Source organism: Macaca nemestrina (assembly GCF_043159975.1).
Source record: "Macaca nemestrina isolate mMacNem1 chromosome 4 unlocalized genomic scaffold, mMacNem.hap1 SUPER_4_unloc_6, whole genome shotgun sequence".
NCBI classification, from domain to species: Eukaryota; Metazoa; Chordata; class Mammalia; order Primates; family Cercopithecidae; genus Macaca; species Macaca nemestrina.
Window position 1 is genome coordinate 183,078 of NW_027257560.1, and position 10,613 is coordinate 193,690.

The following is a 10,613-nucleotide window of genomic DNA, read 5'->3' on the forward strand; positions in this document are numbered from 1 at the left end:
ACCCCCCGCTAACCGCTTGGCCCTGCTGCTTCAGGCTTACAAAAGCGCGTGCGACATGGCCAAGGTGTGAGGCCGCCGCCAGGAGCTTTGCATCCCCCTGTGTGTGGTGCCGGCCACGATCAGCAACAATGTCCCGGGCACAGATATAAGCCTGGGCGCTGACACTGGCCTGAATGCTGTTGTCTGGGTAAGAGAACCCCGTTTCCTCCCATTGCTTTCTTTCACTTATTTTAGCAATTTGTTTCTTCTGTGCTAAGAATGAGCCAGATTTATTATTACTCTTCTCCACCCCCCACCCCCACTCTTTATTAGCTTGACTTTATGTCGGTCACACTGGCCAGAACAGGGTAAATTTTGTAGCTTCTCTGCCTTAGGGAGAATCTGTCTTTATTGATTAAAAGTGAGATGATATATTCAGTCCTTGGGGTCTTGTCTCTATCGCACCTAGACTAGGGGAGCGGTGAGCACCATTTCTCTGGAGCCTGCCTCTCCTGCCTGCTTTGACTAGCGAGGCTGCAGGGCCAGCTGTGGGAGCCTGCAGAAAGGGGTTTGAGTGCCTGGTATGTACGAGCTCTGGAACACAGCCGTGTCCACTGGGGGCCGCTGCCTGGAACCACAGCCTTCCTGGTGAGACGAGAGGTTCTTGAGAGAGCTGAAAGCAAGCCCTCCTGGGCAGGTAGCTTCACCAACATGTGCTTTGGGAGGAGTGGATCCTGCCGGTCATGGGCATGGTGCTGACACCCGCATGGTGGCCCCTCCGGTCCCTGATAAGCTGACCCACCTCTATGGTCATGAACTGGACATGAGGACCTGTGGGAGTTCCACAGGCCTTTGCTGCAGAGAGGGTCCTCACTCAGCTGCAGACGGGACGGTGGCCATCTTGGCAAGTAGGGTCATGTCAGTGGTTTGGCTGCCTGGTGCCTTCTGAAGAGCAGCCGCTGGCCTTTACCTTAGATGTTCACGTCCAAACCACCTCCGGAGTTTGCGGTGAAAACTCCCAGCCCTGTTGGAGACTCCTTAGTTCAGCTTGGCACAGAACCTCGGAAAACAGCAGTTCTGTTCCGGGTTCTTCAGAACTGACTTCCAGTGCAGGGAAGGGAGCAGAGGGGCCGTGAGGTCGGCTGCAGCCTCCTGTGCCTCACACTCGAGCTGAGGGCCATCTCTCTCCTGGACTTCTCCTTGTTGCGTTCCCTGGTGCTGTGCTGGCCCAGTTCCCTTGCAGAGGCTGGCCCCGACTCGTTCCCTGGACTTTCTTGGGCCCCGTGCTTGACCCCTGTTCATTGAATGCCATTGGGTTCCAGCCATCGCTGGCTTCGCTCTCCTTTAGCACCTTGTAGATGTCCACACATGCGGCGCAGCACTACCCCGGCCAGCGGCTGTGCTTTGCTGCAGGTCCCTTGCTGTAGCAGGGGCGGGACCCCCACCCCCTACCCCGTCTGGCCACCGACTTCAGTAGAGGCTCGGCTGTCGTGAGGGATACCAGTCATGGGAAAACTGGTCTCCCTGCAGATTCACAGAGCAAGGTGGTTCTCACAGAGAAGTCAGTGGCTTTTTTCTACCTTAACGCTGTAGCAAACGCCACCTTATCTTTCACCACCAATTTATAGTTCTTTACACCCACAGAGCAAAGTGCTGGTGACGTTTGAACTGTAGCCTGGGGCTCTCGCTCCCATGGGACTCCTTGGGGAATTTCCTAGCAGGATCGTGTGTGTGCCCTTTCAGGGGGTTGTATCTGCCAGGCGCATCCCATTGTGTGGCAAGAATGGCTGAGGTCACAGGCTCTGCCTGACGAGTGCCACTCACAGCTGCTGTCCACGCAGGGCCATGCTTGGGATCGGCCTTTTTCTTGTCAGTGCTACTTTGACTAATTGCCCGAGTCACGGCTGGAGTGACTTGCTATTTTTAGAAGCTAATTCAGGCTTCAGATGCCATCTAGGTAATGAGGAGAGAGTTCAGGAAAGCTGTATCTAAGCTCCAGCAAAGGCGGATTCTTCCATCACAGCTGTCACTGCGTTTACACTGAGAGGAGCACACCGTCGTGGGCGTGGCTCAGGTGTCAGGGCTGCGCTGTTCCACGCACCCACAGCAGCAGCCTGGCGGGACCAGAACTCAGACACTCTCGGGCACAAATCAGCCTCTTGGGAGAGCTGCTTTGCCTGCAGAATTCTTTTGCTATTAAGCGATGGATGTCATTCTTTGAATGAGTGACAGTAATTCCCCACCTCAGGATGGGCTGCGGGGGAGATTCAGTTGGAAAAATAACCCATGAGGCTTTATGCCTCTGGGGATCCTGATGCCCCACCCACATTTTCCTTCCCATGCCCAGGATTCTCTAAGACAAAGGGCAAGTCTTAAAGCCTTACGGCATCTTAAGTCTTAGATCGCAATTAGAGACCCACCCAGTACAGGTGGAACAGTGAAACCCTCAGAATTCTACACTGGCCCTTCAAGAAGGCAGTTGTGGGCTCTTTGGACCCTTGACGGGTTTCTGTCCTCCGTCCTTCCTAAGCACAAAGACGGGAATTCTTCCCATTGCCTGTTTCTCTCCCCATCTCGGCTTCTACACAATGCAAAGTGGCCCTCTAACTAGAGCCCGTATTCAGTTTTGAATACATCAACCAATTATTTTGGGAAGAAAAGAATCTGTCAAAAAACGAAGTATAGGTTGGAATGGTTTAATCAAGCCTATGTTTATTCAACAAAGTGCGCTTTTAAATTTCATCCGAGGTGCTCAAGTGAAAATTTCCCAGTGGGTGTTAAACTTTCATGCACAGACTCTCATGTGGCTCCCAGTCTCAAGTACACACCCCTACTTCATGTTTTTACTCTTGGCTGAGTCCCATGGAGGCCGGTTAGGGAATCCTGCAGGATCAGCCCTTGACCAGGACGGACGGACGGACGGACGGACGGACGGACAGACGACTGGCTGAGGAATACTGTGCTTATGTCATTCAGAGACAAGTATTTCTTGAGCGCCTGCTGTTTGGGCTCGGCCGGGTCCTGTTGATGGTGCAGTGGTGTAAGCCTAGCCCACAGTTCCTGCCCTCATGGAATTTGCAGCCTAGTGCGGACTGCAAGTGAAATAACCACGAGGTAACTGCAGGGAGAGACACTGGGTTGATTTCTATGAAGAGAGGACATGGGGTGCCCCGAGAGCCCCTGACAGAGGGAACTTTGCACTCCTAGAAACCAGGCGGCGTTTTCCTGAGGAAATGACATTTCCCTCTGGGTCAGAGCTGAGGAAGGTGCCTGTGTGTGTCCCGTGGCCGCTGAGACCCTGACCACACACCTGGGGCTGGAAAATAATACTCACTCTCCCACAGCTCTGGAGGGCAGGAGCCATGGACTGAGACCAGAGTGTTTGCTCCAGGAGAGGCCCTCGTGGCCCATTCAGGTGCGCAGAGCTGCGGGCCTTGCACGCCTTTTTCCCTGGCGCCGCCTCCTCCCATGTGGGTGTGCAGCATCCTGCTCCAGGGCCTTCAGCCTCTGCACCCCTCATCTGCCGATGCAGGTCGTGGCACTTAGGGCCCACCTGGGTTGTCCTCAGAATTCACCTTTATCACCGCATGAGGGAACAGTCCCAGGTTCCAGGGATTGGGACCGGGATTCCTTTGGGGGTCGCTCTCCCGCCCATCACTGTGCCTGAATGTGATGCACACAGCGGCCAGCATATCCAGAGGCCCCAGGAGGACCTGGGGTGGCTGGAGCTAGAGCGGGACCTGGTGTCAGAACCAGGCGGAGCAGGGAACCTCGAGAAAGGCTTGACGTGTACTTGAAGTGAGCAAAGAGTTTTCAATGGATCAGATGAATGTTTTTTATAGATAGCTCTCCAGTCTGTGTGAAAAGATTGGAGGGTGCCGGGGTGGGAGCTGAAGCCCAGGTAGAGGCTTTGCAGAGGCCCCGCGAGGTGGGGCCCAATAGCCACCCTTTCTCCTCCCCTTGGCTATTGGGAGCCATGGTGGACTCATAGCCTGTTTAAGATATTGTGAGTAATATCGTCTCCCCCTCTGGAAATAATGAACTCTTTCACAGACGGGTGTACACCTTCAGTGTATTGCTCAGGAAACAGTGATATAATTCTTAAACATCAAGAATCGATTGTAATAATTATCAATAATACTATTAATTAATATTTTACAATTAATATGGATAATTATTTTAGATGATGGATGACAAAAATTAATTTTTAATAATTATATCATTTATTAATGTTACTAATTTTTAATATTGTTTTTTGCCAGCATCACTTAGTATTGATTTAAGTAAGATTAATTGTTGATATCATTATTTTATTAATAGTGTTAATATTATTAATTAATACTCATCGTTAATATTCTGAATCAGTATTAATATTTAGTATCTTTGTCATTATTAATGTCGATGATTACTAATTTTTATTATATTTATTAATAATTAATAGGCTTGTTCCTCATATCCGGCAGGGAGAAGATGATATTACTCCCAATATTGCAGAAAGTGTACATTCCTCTATGATGTTTTTCCTAATAACCAGGGGGTAGAGGATGACATTATTGAAACTACCGCAGTGTGTGTATATCCTTTCGATCATCTTGTTCCTTCTATCTAGAGTACGAGAGGATGATATTACTCCCAATATCGCAAGGGGCGTGGATCTCCACTGTGATATTTTCCCTCACATCCAGCCGGGGAGAGGAAGATATTAGTAAAAGCCAGCAGGGAAGAGGAAGATATTACCCCCAATATCACAGGCGTGTACATCACCTTGTGATATTGTTCCTTATATCCTGGGATGGAGAAGATAATACTAGTGGCAATATCGCAGGAATTTTACACACCCACTGTGCTATTGTTCCAAACAACACGATATGACTCCTAGTATCACAGGGGGAGTACATCCTCCTGTGATATTGTTTCTTATATTCAAGGGGAGAGAATGATATTACTCCCAATATCGCAGGGTTTGCACACACCTCCTGCGATATTGTTCCTAATATCCCAAAGAGGAGAGCATAATATTACTCTCAATATCTCAGCAGGTGTACACCTCGTTTCTAATATTTTTCATAATATCCAAGATGGGAGAGGATGATAAGACTCCCAATATGCCAAGAAGTGTATAGCCGCCTGTGATATAGTTCCTAACATCCAGGTGGGGATAGCATGATATTACTGCCCATATCGCACGAGTGGTAAAACCCCTTCGATATTTAGCCTACGATCCTGTGGGGAGGGGATGATATTACTCCCAATATCGAAGAAGGTGTACACCCCCCTGAGACACTGCACCCAATATCCATGTTGGGTGACGATGACAATATACCCAATATCACAAGGGATGTACACAAACCCTGGGATATTTTTCCTTATATCTAGAGTGGGAGAAGACACTATTACTCCCAATAACACAGGGACTGTGGCTGTATACCCCTCCTGTGATATTATTCTTAATATCCTAGGGAAGAGAGGATGATACTACACCCAATATCGCAGGGGGAGTACACCCACCCAGTGATGTTGTTCTTAATGTACTCCATCTCCCTCCACCAGGGATATCGTTTCTAATATCCAGGGGAAGAGAGGATAACATTATGCCCAATATTGCAGTGGAGTGTACACACCTTCCGTGATGTTGTTCCTAGTATCCAAAGGTAGAGACGATGATGTTACTGGCCATATCGCAGGGGGTGTACACCTTTATGTGATATCGTTTTTGACATTCAGTGGGGGAGAGGGTAACATGAATCCCAATATTGTTGAAGGTATACAGACCCCTGTGATGTAGTTTCTAATGTACAGGGGTAAGACCAGAATATTGCTCTCAATATCACAGGGGGTGTAACCACCCTGCCCCCTGTATGTTGTTCCTAATATGCAGCAGTGTGGAGGCTGATAGTACTCCCAATATCCCAGAAGGTGCGCCCACACCTGTGATAGAGTTCCTAATATCCAGCGGGAAAGAGGCTGATTTTACTTTCGATATCGCAGTGGGTGTACACCGCCCCCAACCCCGGGGTATCGTTCCTAATATCCAGGCGGGAAGAATATGACATGGGTGATAATATCGAAGGGGGTGGACACCTCTTCTGTGATATGGTTCCTGATATCCAGGGGGTGAATGGATGATATTACTCCCAATAAAGTAGGAACCGTACAGCCACCCTGGGATTTTGTCCTTAATAACCACAGGGGAGAGATGATATTACTACCAACATTGCAAGGGGTGTACACACCTCCTGTGATATTGTTTCTTATATCCAGGAAAGGAGAAGATGGTATTACTAACAATATTGAAGAGATATACAACCCCCATGGGATATTGTTCTAAAGATATAGGTTGAAAGAGGATGAGACGTCATCCAATATAATAAGGGGTGTACACCCCACCTGTGATATGAATCGTAAAACCTAGAAGAGAGAATGACATTGCTTCCAAAAACACACGGGGTGTACACCTACCTGTGATATTGTTTCTGTCATCTAAAGGAAGAGATGATGATACTATTCCCACTACCGGAGAAGGTACACACCCCCCTATGATATTGTTCCTCATAACTTGTGGGGGAGAGCATGATATTACTTCCAGTATGACAGTGGCTTGACACCCAGTCTGTGATATTGGTTCTGCACACCAACTCTGTGCCCCTCGTTTCCCATGCATTCTCTCCACACTTTTGGAACCTCGTGGGAGGCTTTGTCTTTGGTTACAGAGGAAGAGACGAAGGGTCTGAGAGGTTAAGCAAGTTTGTTACTGGAAAGCGGTTCCGATCCAGACCTCAAGAGAGGTTTCCTGGATCTCACAGAAGAAAGAATTCCGGGCGAGTCCATAAAGTGAAAGCAAGTTTATTAGGAAAGAAAAGGAATAAAAGAATGGCTACTCTGGCTGGGCGCAGCGGCTCACTCCTGTAATCCTATAACTTTGGGATGCCGAGGAAGGTGGATCGCCTGAGGTGAGAAGTTCGAGACCAGCCTGGTCCAACATGGGAAAACCCTGTCCCCACTAAAATACAAAAAATTAACTGGGCGTGGTGGCAGGTGCCTGTAATCCCAGCTACTAGGAAGACTGAGGCAGGAAAATCGCTTGAACCCAAGAGGTGGAGGTTGTAGTGAGCCAAGATCACGCCACTGCATTCTAGTTCGGTCAACAGAGCAAGACTCCATCTCAAAAAAAGAAAAGAAAGAATGGCTGCTCCGTAGGCAGAGTGGTGCCAAAGGCTGCTGGTTGCCCATTTTCATGGTTATTACTTGATCATATGCTAAACAAGTTTTGGACTATTCATGAGTGTTCCAGGAAAGGGGTGCGCAATTCACAGAACTGAGAGTTTCTGCCCTCCCTTCTGAGACCACGTAGGGTAACCTCCAGATGTTGCCATGGCATCTGTAAACTGTCGTGGCGCTGGTGGGAGTGTCTTGTAGCAGCTAATGCATTATAATTAGCATATAATGAGCCGTGAGGACAATCAGAGGTCACTCTCGTGGCCATCTTGGGTTTGGTGGGCTTTGGCCGACTTTACTGCAAACTGCTTTATCAGCAAGGTCTTTATGACCTGTATCTTGTGCCGACTTCCTATCTCATCCTGTGACTAAGAATGCCTAGCCTCCTGGGAATGCGGCCTAGTAGGTCTCAGCATCCCTTTACCCAGCCCCCATTCAAGATGGAGTCGCTCTGGTTCACGTGCCTCTGACAAGTTGGCCTGGGTAGAGTGTTCTCTAGTGTGGTTGTTGGAGCTGTTCCTAGAAGTAAGAGGTATTTTCAGTAGGAAACAGGTCTCTGTTAGCCCGGGGACTGGCACTCTGCCCCAGTATGTCGGCCTCATTTTAGTGATGGCAAAACTGGGGCTCAGAGACATCAACTCCCTCATCCCGAACCCCCAGACTGTCAGTGGTGGGCTGGGGTTTGAATGTGGGGCTTGAAGACCCATCATCTCCTCTGGTCCCCCAGTCTCTGCTGCCCAAGAGGAACAGGATCCCAGGATCCAGGCCCCTCATGGCACCAGTCAGGGTGGGTGGAGATGGGGAGGCAGAGTTCCAAAGCTCCCCAGACTCTGAGGCAGGTCGGGGACCAAGAGCAACCCGGACCTGGGGGCCCCACCCCGAGAAGAATGGCTGCAGGCCCGGCCCAGTAGGCAGGAGGTCTGTGTCCTCAGTCAACGTGACGGCGCTTCCAGCTGCTCCAGCCAGGCCGTGCTGTCTTCACGTTTCCAATCATGCGGCCTCCTCTCCAATTCCCAAGCCCAACCCACAGAGACGGCGATCTGGGGTCTACATGAGGTTTGTCAGCAGCTCTGAGCTGCTGCTTCCCGCCAGCCCCGCGGCCGGTTCTGGAAAGCTCTCTGCTGCCCCCTGGTGGGGAGGCTCAGGGTAGGGCTCTGGCTGCAAGCATGGGGTCCCAGAACCTCTTGATTCTGTCACCTCTGCTGGGTGGAAAACCAACCCAGGACTGAACCAGCAGATGGGTGCCTGATTCCTTATTATCAGAGCTCCGCCCACTGGCAAGTCTCTCTCCGGACCTCAGTTTCCCCTTCCGTTAAAGGAGGGGCTTGGGGGATACCAAGAAGGGGTAACTGCTTAGTGAGGATGGGAGGTTTCTTCTGGGGAGATGAATACATTTTGAAACTAGATGGCGAGAGTGGTTGCACAGGACTGTGAATGCACAAATGCCACCACATTAATTGCGTTGAAATAGTTAATTGCATGCGATGTGAAAGTCACCTCATTTAAAGTGTGTAAAAAAGGGGCCTGGGAGAGTGCAGTGTATGTGAGAATCACGTGGGACACCCATAGTCTCTGAACCTCAGTTTTCTTGCATAAACTGGCAAAGAGACCGTGTGAGCCGTGTTTACTGGGGCCAAGAGATTCCAAGAAGGAAAACCTGGGATTCCTGGGACTTGGATGAGGGCCAGGGGCCGGAAGGGGAGGGGCATGTGGGGATGGCTGGGGTCAGCCCAGATAAGGCTTTCAATACTGGGTAGCAGCGTCTACACAGGCGGAGATCCCTGCATCTCACTTCCTGCAGGGCTGACCAGTGGCCAGAGGTGGGACTGGCCAGGCTCGGCCCAACCAAGTCTGAGAGCAGAGGACACTGAGTGAGGGATCCCCGTCACCACCCTCACTGGCCTGTGGCTCTCCTGACACCACAAGAGAGGTCCAGGAGCTGACTTTGGGTCCCAATGGGGGACACCATCCAGGCTACAGGCTGGCAGGGTGGTGTGGTGGTCAGTGTACTGGGCTCTGCGTGTCTGCCCCTACCTGCTGTGTGACGGTGGGCCAGACACCTAACCTCTCTGTGCCTCTATTTCTTCAATGGTGAACAGGGACACTAGCAGCCCCCACATCCGATCACAGTGGCCTGAAGGTTAAAGGCAACGGCGGCACGAGACGTACAGTAAGAGCTCTGAGCAGGGAGAGCAGGGAGCTGCCCAGGGAGTTCCACCACCATCTCCCATCTGGCCGCCGAGGAAACCGAGGCTCATGGTGACCTGGCCAGGTCTGTTGGACTCAGGGTCCTTCTCATCCCGAAGATCAGAGAGCTGTCACCAGGGAAGGAGCTGGCCCCTAGACACAGCCCAGGAAGCACACAGAGAAGGATGCCCTGGGGACTTCGGTATGTTATTGCAAAAAAAACATTGCTATTTGAACCCTGCTTTCATGCCTCCATTTCCCAGAAAATGAGCCACGGAGACACCAGGAGAGGCAGGAGACCATCCTCCTTGCACAAAACCCATTCCCTTGGATGCTGTCCTCAGCGAGGGTGGCTGAGGGCCAACCAGGGGGCCCACCCGCAGAGTGGCAGAGGAGGTAGGTTGACCCTGCGGATGTTGAGCTCTGTGGTGAAGGTCCTGGCCTTCTGGTAGAAGAGGATAAACTTCTCACGGTCCAGGAGGAAGTTGTGGGAGATGGTGGCCGGCCACGTGTAGGTCTTCAGCTGTGCCCTTCTTGTTGCCCAGGTCCATGGCGGCTGCCAGGGCCAGCTGGTAGTACCCGGCTGCATCAAACGGGTCCTGAAGGGGACAGGCCATGCTCAGCAAAAGGGGGACTCGGAGCCCATCTTCCCAGAGGCCGTTCCTGTCTCCAGGTCATTCCACATGTCCAGCCAATGCTGGCTCACCCCATGAGCCCCGAAGCCTGTGACACTGCTGTGGTGTCAGCTGCAGGAGGTGGGGATGACCCTGACACCCCTGGAAGCCTTCCTGAGTGTCCCTACGCCCCACTCACCCCAAGCCTCCTGCCCCAGTGCCACCCTTTCTGTAGGCAGTGGCTGCTTTCCCCATGGGCTGAGGTCAGGGCAGATCCTGCCTGCTCTGACAGTTCCATGCAGGACTCGTGGCTCCAAGCCACAGCAGGGGCAAAGCGTTGAGTGACCCAGGCTCCCCTCTGGCCCCTGTCCATACTGACCATTTCCAGGCCCTCCACGGGACAGGCCAGGTACAAAACCATCTCAGAAGTGTCCTCCCTGGCAATGATCCCTGAAATACTGATGGAGTGTGACTCCCCAGACATCCACTCCTGTTTTCAATGCATCTTTGGCTCAAACTCACCATCCCTGGGTTGGGATGCCGTCTCCCAGACCTCCTCCTTGACCCTCCCATCCCCCACCCGGCACCTCTTCCACATGGTGGTCACCCAAGGAACCT

General features: G+C 51.4%; 1 long non-coding RNA gene across 1 annotated transcript in view; it reads left to right on the forward strand.

Moving 5' to 3' along the window:
- Positions 1-10,412, forward strand: part of LOC139361065 (uncharacterized) — a 107,978-nt gene extending 97,566 nt beyond the window's left edge. The window contains exon 5 of the long non-coding RNA XR_011618630.1: positions 9,294-10,412. This is a non-coding gene — a long non-coding RNA (uncharacterized lncRNA). The remainder of the gene's footprint in view (positions 1-9,293) is intronic.
- The last annotated feature ends 201 nt before the right edge of the window (positions 10,413-10,613 follow it).